We start from the raw sequence: 10,157 nt of genomic DNA, 5'->3' as shown, positions 1-10,157 counted from the left end.
CAAGCTCTAGAATATCAGGGCAGTTTTCCTTGATGATTTCTTGGAAGATAATGTCTAAGTTCTTTTTTTTTATCATGATTTTCAGGTAGAGCAATAATTTTTAATTATCTTTCCTGGATCTATTTTCCAAGTCAGTTGTTTTTCCAGTGTAGTAGTTCACATTGTCTTCTATTTTTTTCATTCTTTTGGTTTTGTTTTGTAATTTCTTGGTTTCTCATAAAGTCATTAGCCTCCATCTGCTCCATTCTAATTTTTAAAGAACTGTTTTCTTCAGTGAGCTTTTGAACCTCCTTTTCCATGTGACCAACTCTGCTTTTTAAAGCGTTCTTCTCCTCATTGGTTTTCTGGACCTCTTTTGCCATTTGAGTTAGTCTGTTTTTAAAGGTGTTATTTTCTTCAGCATTTTTTTGGATCTCCTTTGGCAAGTTGTTGACTCGCTTTTCATAATTTTCTTGTGTCACTCTCATGTCTCTTCCTAATTTTTCCTCCACCTCTCTTACTTGATTTTCAAAATCCTTTTTGAGGTCTCCCATGGCCTGAGAGCATTGCATATTCTTTTGGTGGTTTTGGATGCAGAAGCCTTGACTTTTATTTCTTCCTATGATGGCATGCTTTGTTCTTCCTCATCTGAAAGGATGGAAGAAAATATCTTTTCACCAGGAAAGTAACCTATTTTGTCTTATTTTTTTCTCTTTATTTGGCTTTTTCCTAGCCAGTTACTTGACTTTTGAGTCCTTTGTCAAGTTGAGGGCATACTCTAGAGACCTGTAAGTTCTCAGTTCCTCCAAGGTGGTGCAGTCAAGAGAGAGGAGTTTACTCCTCTCCTGTCCTGTGGTCTGATCTGGGAGCAACAAACATTCCTTTCTGCCCTGGAACTGTGAGTAGGATTCTCTCTCCAGAGCCTCCACTAGCTCAACCATGCCAGTGTTCCTCCTCACCCCAGGACCGCCACTCTGGATTGCAACCCAAATTGGGCTCAATTCCTACAAGGTCTTTAGGGGGATGGTTCCTAAAGTGGATGCTGCTCCTGCAGTGGCTGCTGCCCTAGGGCTGGGGGTGGGGCCTTGACCCACATCCACTCTCACTCAAGTGAAAGAGCTTTCTCACTGACCTTTGAAGTTGTCTTTGGAGTTTGTGGGTTGAGAAATCTGGAACCTTAGCTGCTACCCATGATTCCATGTTCTGAAGCCTGCTCTAGTTCTGTCTGTGCTGTATGGCCAAGGCTGGGCTCTGCTCTTCTCTAAGCCTGGTGCAATAAGCCTTTCCTGTCAGCCTTCCAGTCTATCTTTAGCTAGAAATCTGTTTCCCTCTATTGTTTTGTGGCTTCTGCTGCTCTAGAATTTTTTTAGTCATTTTTTTACAGGTATTTTATGGGCTACAGGGGGAGAGTTACAGTAAGTCTATCTTTCTACTCTGCCATCTTTGTTCCTCCTTCCTTGTTCAATGCATTATTGAAACAAAACATGTGATGATGATAATGATGTGTTTAGAAGGTAGGTGATATAGAGTGCTAGCCTTGGAGAAAAGAAACATGAGTTGAAAGTGCATATCATCAATTACCTCTGTCAATTTTAACCTCTACAGCAAGTCACTTAACCTCTTTTTCAATAGCACATTCCTCATTTCAAAAGTGGGCAAAATAGTAATAATTAATTCACAGAGTGTAGTGCCAATGCAATATTCACAGTGCTCACAGCAGCCATGAATATCACGGTGCAATTCAGAATCGAGAAACACCACAGACTCTCCATGTGGAAGTCAGAACCAAAACATTTATTCAGGCACAAATCCATCACAGCAACAAAAATCTATACACAAACATAATGCAGACGACAACACCATGCCCAAGTTTTCCCCCTTCTAGGCTTCCCACAAACCAAGTCCATTACAGACATCACAAGCAGGCTCTCTTAAAATCACAAACAGTCACAAAATTATGCTACCCAGGAGCTTGCATCCTTCTTGGCTCTAACTGCTCTCAAGAATAACTTCCTCTCATCTCTGCTCTAGCTCTTCCTCTTCCTGTTCTACAAATTCAGCAAACTCCTCCCACCACAGGTTCCATGTGATTTAATGAGCCTATTGATGAATAGGAAAGGTTTTGCACTTAAAATTACCATTACACTCAGACCCCAAGATCTTTCCTATTGATTGCATAGGTTGGTTGGGTAACTGCTGTCAGCAGAATGTGAAAATGATATTAACAAGGATCACACAAAATGAACACATAAAATAGTATCTTAAGGTGAGATGTGGGCACAAGTACCCCATCATTCCCCCCTTGACCAAACAGGGCCCAAAATCCTGGGACAAGGGGCAAAGGTCCTTTCTTCCATAGCTACTTCCTGCTGAGACTGCCCCAAGAGGGTCCATTTGACAGATCAGTTTTTTAGCTGGCATCCAGAGTTTGGTGAACTTCAGGTCCAGAGATGACACAACACAGTCATAGATGGGGGGGTGACATGTAACTTAAGTGATCAAGCATCCACAGGTGGAGGGTATTAAGCCTGCAGAAAACAAATCTGACAAACAAGGTGAACAGACAAAAAACCAAAAAGAAACAAGGAGACAATCCCCAGAAGCAGGGTAGATATAGGGTCAGTCATGCTTCTGGAGTTCATGAATCCATTATCATAGCCTCATTCACTACTGTTTGCTTTTTTCAATTTGCAGTCCCAAAGTCATCATTCTGGCTGGAAGTATACCCACTTTAATCTGAGATGGGGCCTGGCCAACCCACCATTCTCTCTGTGGGTGGGATGAACCTGGATACATGTTTCAGAATGATCTTCAGGGGCAGCTCCTACTTCCCTGATTAGTCTAAAATAAAACCTCTTTCCTCGACACATTTTATGTACTTCATTATTTGGAAAGCTATCTATTCTTCCAAAATCTAACCCTCCTCTCTACAGAGCAGCAAACAACTCTTTTCTTGGCAGTCCTCTCTGACCCTATATCTACTGGCTATTCATTCTTTTCTCTCATGAAAACCTATATTTTTCACTAATTCTCACGATCCAAGACACCAATAATTCTCCCATCTTTTGGGTCAACCAACTCAAAACATCTGTGACCTTCTGCTGAGCAAAACCCTTAATTACCTCCCCAAACACTGTGGGGGGACCCCCTGATTCCCCTGCTTCCTTCTTAGTACTAGCCTAACCTCAGCCTCCTCACTTGTTTCATTCTCTTCACACACATCGTCCTGGCCTGCGTTCAGGCCCAAATCAAGCCCAGTAAGGGCTGCATTCACTTTCCTATTGTTAACTTTTCACCTCCTGTGAGACAAACCAACAACAGCCCCCTCTTCTACCACTCAAAGCTCTCCAGCTTCCTCTCCCAAAGGTCAGCCCAAACACTGCATGACAAAAAGTGTCTCGCAAACCAACCCATCTCTGCATTTACGCACAATTTGAGGCAAAAACAGCTTTTTCTTTTCCAAGTCTCCCCAGCCCTCACCGTGCCCTTTTTCACAAGGCTCCAGACATCTTCTGGGGCCTGAGTCTTTCCTCTATCCAGAGCTTAGCAAGGCCCATCCTTTCTTACATAGCCCTGCCTTTTCTTTCCCTGTTTTCATTGCTATTCCTGGCAAACATCTTTCTAAGTCTCTGGGTTCTCTCTTCTGTGGCCTCTTGTTCCTAGGTTTCACAAAGCCCTGTGCCTTTAGCCCATTTTCTTTCTAGGGCGGAACAAAAATTCTCTCGCCTTGGGATATTTATTTTTTTCTCTAGACTCTCCTTTGTTTTGTTTTTTGGTTAAAGTGACTTTCTAGTTATTTTACATTTTACCTCTACTCAATGTAACCCAATCAATGCCATGTGAACTTTCTTTTAGGGCTCTCACTCTTATTTTCACTCCTTGCATTGACTACTTCTGTAGCCAATATCCTCAGTGCCTAGTAAAAGGATATCATTTGCCTTTCAAAATCGTACAAAACTCTGTATGAAAATAAAGAAAATAACAGAATTTCTCATGCCAGTTGCAGCTTAACATAGGAGACTATAAGTCTATCACTTTCATCTTAAAGTTAGGGAGAAAGACCATCCCCATCCTACAGAACTATGAGAATCTTCTTTATAACTCATTGCTAGTGAGAAAGAGAAGACTGAGGGACAGGGATAGATATTTCTTAGTATTGGTTTGTCTTGGTCATCAATTAAAAGTTACCATAGCTGACAAGAAACGAACAGAACATATTTTCATCTGCTCTGAAAGCCCTCTCTATCATACATCATTCATCCTACACTCATATATATGAAGTCCACTAATGTACAAGTAGAGGGAGAAGAAAACGGTGGAGAGAAAAGGAGAGAGAAAGGAAAATTCTTTTAATATTTGATATAGTTGGGGAAGATAAGAACTTCTAACTGGGTTTGTTGAAGAAAAAAATATTTCTTATTGTTTCTGGAGTTAATAATCCTCTGTTCCATGGAGGAAGAAAGTTAATTTGAAGGAACTTTTTTTTTTTTTTATTACCTCTCAGATGCTTCTGATCAGTGATAAGATCGTAAATTGGTGCTGGGCTCAAACAAAGTATATATTTCTGTGATATAGAGTGCAAAATCATGCAAAAACAAGCTGATAAATTTGAATATGAATCAAACAATCCTCTTATCTCCAAAAGGTCAATTTTTTTTTTGTTTATTTGTTTTTTTACTGAATTGACTAAGTTGGCCAACTACTTTGGCAATGTACAGAATTTCACCAAAATTCCTTTAGTTTCTCCCAGATTTTAAAGAAAAATACTTCTATTGTCTTTTTATTTTTACCTTTAAAAGTTATTTTTAGATTATTGGTTTGCCACTGACCCTTCTTGCAGTGAGAAATGAAATTGCATCCTACCTAGCAACTGTTGTCAAGGGGGGAAAAGTAACTCTAGATGGGAGTAGAGAACTCAATGGATATGAAAAAAGAAAACTATCCCTATGGGATAAAGAAGGCTATCAGGGCAAACTGAATCAGTGGAGAACAGCCTGTAGTAGAGGAAAAAAAAGGTTATAGCACATGGCTTTAAATCACTCATGTTCATAGAAGTGAGAAGCCACTGACTGATATCTCTAGAAGGGCATTGGGTAAATATAAATGAGTGTGATAGAACCAGAGGTGACATCCATTTCATGGATTAGATTCACCAGGGCTACGAGAAGGTCAGAGACTGGCAATTTGGGGCTGCTTGCTTAGCAACAGGGAGCTTAATTAGCATTGGAAAATAAATTCAGTGGGAAAGGAGCAAAGTGAAACTAAATGGTTCAAAAAAGGACTCAAATTTTCTGATCAACTGACTTATCCTAATTAGCAGAACAGCATTCTTATTTCATCTGTTTCAAACTTTACAAATGTGTTTATGAACTCTGTCCCCTATTGCCTTTCAGCGTACTTAAGATTCACAGAGTTTGTCTTTGAGTGGTACCAATGAGCTAGTACCAAAAAAGTAGAAACTAATAGGAAAAAAATGAAAGAAAAAAGAAAAAAAATACCATTTTCAAAATAAGCAAGTCTTTATTTTTGTATACTATCCTGAAAGGAATTTAATGATAAATTAATTATCACATAGTAATGTACCAGGTACTGTGATAGGCATTGGAGATTCAGAGACAAAAACTGGTCTTTGAGAAGTATAAAGAAGTATAAAGCTCTGAAAGCTTAAAACTGCACTAAGGCTTTTGGGACACTCAAATAAAATACATGAAAAATTTTGTGAGAAAGATGAGACACTTGCAACTTAGGGAGAACCAAAAAGAGCTTCATGTAGCCTAAGCTGAACTTTAGAAGAAGTGATGTATTCTAAAAAGTAGAGGTCAAGAGTTGAGTGTATTATACCCATGGTGCATAACTTTTGAAAAAATCATGGAGATAAGTGATAGAATATTGTGCTTGGGGGACAGTAAGAATACCAGGTAGATGGTAGGATGATGATGATTGAGTTTTATGTAATGATTAATCAGAAAAGTTAGTTTGGAGTCATATTATAAATGGTTATAAATACCAAGCAAAAGAGTTTGCATTTGATTCTAGAAATAAGAGAGAGCCATTGAAATTTTTAACCATGGGAATAACAGAAACTTGAGCTCTGGAACTTTTCCCCAGGTTTAATTTGACAATCCATTCCCAACCTGTGCTCATTTTACTTAGAGGTATTCTTGCTTAGTTAATACAAGTCTGGCCTTGGAGTCAAGAAAACCTAGAAACAACTCTTGCTTCGAACATATTTGCTGTGTTCCCATGAGGAAGTCACAGCCTGTCAGTATCCAGGCATCCTTTGAAGCATAAAAGTTACTGAGGAGCAATAAGGTAGCTGATAACCACAGTATGAAATAAACAAAAACAAAACAAAGCAGGCAGCATGCCCAAGGGTATGAAGTGAAATGTTTACATCTGGTGCTCCAAAATTAAAAAGAAAAAGTTCACACATCCCATTTTAAAATTTAATCTGCAATATCAACACTTTCTCTATTCCCCACTTCCCCCCTTTCAGTCTAGACAATTAACAAAACAGTAAATGAAGCCCTGGTTTATAGCATTTGCTGATTTTTAAAGTGTAACTGATCACACCAAATATTTAACAATAGATTCTTTTGAACCAGTTAGAACTGGTTCCAGCACACTGTTGACCCTATTTACCAGTAATAAGCCAAAGTGTTCCATCACACACAATATCCAACAAGCCTTTCAGCAAATTATCAGAAAATGAAAGCAGGAAGAGACTTTAGAGGTCATCTAGTCTGACCTCTTATTCCTCCAATGTGGAAACTAAAATATACTGAGTTTAAATACTTTGCCCAGTTTTCCTAACTTGCGTCAGAGGTAAAATCTGAGCCAAGCTCTTTTTGACTTGAAATCTAGAATGCTATCCATTGTACCAGTCTGGTTCTTAGTACAAAGAGGATGTAACATGAAACTCTTCTATTTTTATTTATTGTTGTTCATTCATTTGTTGTGTCAAACTCTTTGTGAATCCATTTGGGGTTTTCTTGGCAAAGATACTGGAATAGTTTGCCATTATTTTCTCTAGCTTATTTTACAGATAAGGAAACTGAGGCAAACAGCATTAATTGACTTGCTCAGAGTCATATAGCTAACAAGGGTCTGAGGCCACACTTGAACTCAGGTCTTCCTCACTTCAAGGCTGACACTATTTTTATTTAGAATATTGCCAAAGAGTGTTTAGAAACTCCTTAGAACTTAAAATAGAACCAAAAAAGATCAAAGTTCTAGAACTTCCAACTCAATAGTCTATTTAATTAAAACTGATGAATTCTTGCATCCATGGATTCTTTATATAACCAAACTATAGTTTAGCCTCTCTCAAAGTGAGAGCCAGAATGCTGAAATATGCTAACACTGAACTTGGAGTTTGCTTCAGATCTATACTGAAATCTCAACATTATCACTTTTACTTGCTCTGTGACCCTTGGCAAGACATATCTCCTGATTGGACATTAATCTCTTTTCCTGCATCTCTAATAATCTATGTTAAATGTGATAAGCATAAGAAGTAATATATTTCTAGTAATAGTATTCCTGTTACTACTTTTATGTTTTACAATAATTTCCTCATTTTCCTATCATTTGTATTAGTGAGCATGCAAAATAAGTAAGCAAATAATAACTGGAAGTTCACTGATAGTTCCCCAAGTCAATTTGCCTTAGAATACCAGTCTCCTTGTTATTAAATTTACATGCTTCTATTAAATGACATCAGTTTCTGTAGGAGTTCATGTATCATACTCATTAAAATGTCACATTCATTAAAATGTCTTACCCTTAGGAGACCACACAACTATGTATTATTTTGATGAGATCAAGATCATATTTGAATTATATGGTTAAGACAAAAAATAAAATAAAAAACAACCTTTCATTTAAATGAGCAATGGGAAGAGAGGAGAAATACAACTCAAATTTGATGTTTCTTTCCATTAAACATTTTGCACTACCCTTTATGCTATTATCAGGGTAAACTGAATCAGAAGAGAAAAACCTGTAGAAGTGGGGGAAAGGTCAAGTGATTTGTTAAGGGTCACACAGCTAGCTAGTGTCTGAGGCCAGATTTGAATTTAGGAGGTTACATAATTCAAATCAGTTTCTGGAGTGGCAGAACTAACAAAAGGTCAAAGTGAGAAATTTTTCCAGCCCAAGATAATGTAGGAAATTGGAAAGAGAGATCATTGACACAGGGGAGAAGGCTGCCCTAAAACCAGCATAGATAACATACTAGTTCTGGTACTAAGTGGTGGTGACAGAAGAAGTTGCAGCTTTTAAAGCTGTAAAGCCAGACATGGTAAGGGGACCTGATAACTGGTCAAAAAGAGATTATAGATTGCTCCTGTTCTAGCTAGCACTGAGTATAGGACCAGATGCTGTTTGTCAACTCCCTTGTCTATACTTACCTGGTCATAATTCAAGAGCAAAGAGGGGCACTTTCAGTCAAAAAGGAGTGGAAGTCTTGAGATGCAACTGTTTGGCAAGTCCATTGTCTATTACAACTTCTGGTTACTAGAAAAAGGGCAGAGAGGAGCATTTTCAGTGAAGAGAGAATGAGAGCTCTGGCTCAAAGAATCAGAGACCTTAAAAATCAGAATTGAGAAACTGGAAGCTAATCACCCCATGAGACAGAAAAGAACAATAAGACAAAGTCAAAAGGAGAAAAAAAGAAAATGTGAACTATCTCATTTGAAAAACAACTGACCTGGAAAATAGATAAGAGAGATCATTTAAGAATTCAATTGCCTGAAAGCCATGGACAAAGAAAGGTCCTAGATATGTTTCAAGTAATTATGAAAAAAAAAACTGTCCCAATATCCTAGAATCAGAGGCTAAAATAGAAATTGAAAGAATTTATAAGTAATTATGTGAAAGAGATCCCCAAAATGAAAACTTCCAGGAATATTATCATCAAATTCCGTAGCTCCCAGGGCAAAGAGAAAATACTTTAAACAACAAGAAAGGAGTCATTCCAATATAGTGGATCCACAGTCAGGAACACACCAGAAGTAGCAGCTACCACACTAAAGTAGTAGAGGACTTGAAGTATGATATTCTACAAGGCAAAAGTGTTGGGGTTGCAACTAAAAATAAACTACCCAGCAAAACTAAACATAATCCTTCCAGGGGAAAAATAGATATTTAATGAAGTAGAGAACCCTTACCCACTCCTGATGAAAAGACCAGAGCTGAGTAGAAAATTTGACAAACAAAAATAAGACTCAAGAATTACATAAAAAGATAAACATTTCAAAGAGAAATAATAAAAGAATAAATGAAATTAAACTTTATTTTTCTATATGTGAGGATGACACATGTATCTTCTAAGAATCTTACCACCATAAGAGGATTTAGAAGGATTTTGCATAGAAAGAGGGCACAGGAGTGAATTTATTATATTGAGATGATGTAAAAAAGGATAGGCAAGAAAGAGAGGTATCCTATGAGAAGGGGCAAGGGAGAGGACAAAGGGGGAAAATATCTCACATGAAAGTGGCAGAAAAGGCAACACTTTTACAATGACAGGAAAATGATGAGGGTGGATGGGCAAAACAAGAACCTCGTTCTGAATCTCAAAAAAGGAAAAAAAAATGTACTTGTGTGTGTGCACTGAAGTGGTAATACAAATCTCACTCAACACGGAAGTAGGAGGGGAGAGGATAAGAAAAAGAGGGACATATAAAAGGAAGGGCAAATAAAAGAAAGAAGGTCAGAAGCAAAACAGACTATAGAGGGAGAGGATAAAAAGAAAGAAAAGAGTAAGTAGAAGGAAATAGGATGGAGAGAAACATATAGTTAGTAATCATAACTGTGAGTGTGAAGGAGATGAAGTGATCCACAAAACAGAAGCAGATAGCAGAATGGATGAGACAAGAATCTAATGCTAAAATGTTTATAAGAAAACAACTTGAAAAAGAGAGACACAGAGTTAAAATAACTGACTGAAGCAGAAATTTATTATGCTTCAACTGAAGTAAAAAGGCAGGGATAGCAATCATGGTCTCAGACAAAGCAAAAACAAAAACAGACCACATTAAAAAGGATAAACAAGAAAACTGCACCTTGTTAAAAGGAACCAGAGACAATGAAGTAACATCAACACTAAGCATACGTGCACTAAATTTCATAGATTCTAAATTTTTAAAGAAAATGATAGATTTATTATCGGAGTA

Source organism: Notamacropus eugenii, chromosome 3, assembly GCF_028372415.1.
Source record: "Notamacropus eugenii isolate mMacEug1 chromosome 3, mMacEug1.pri_v2, whole genome shotgun sequence".
Taxonomy (NCBI): domain Eukaryota; kingdom Metazoa; phylum Chordata; class Mammalia; order Diprotodontia; family Macropodidae; genus Notamacropus; species Notamacropus eugenii.
This window is presented reverse-complemented; position numbering follows the sequence as displayed.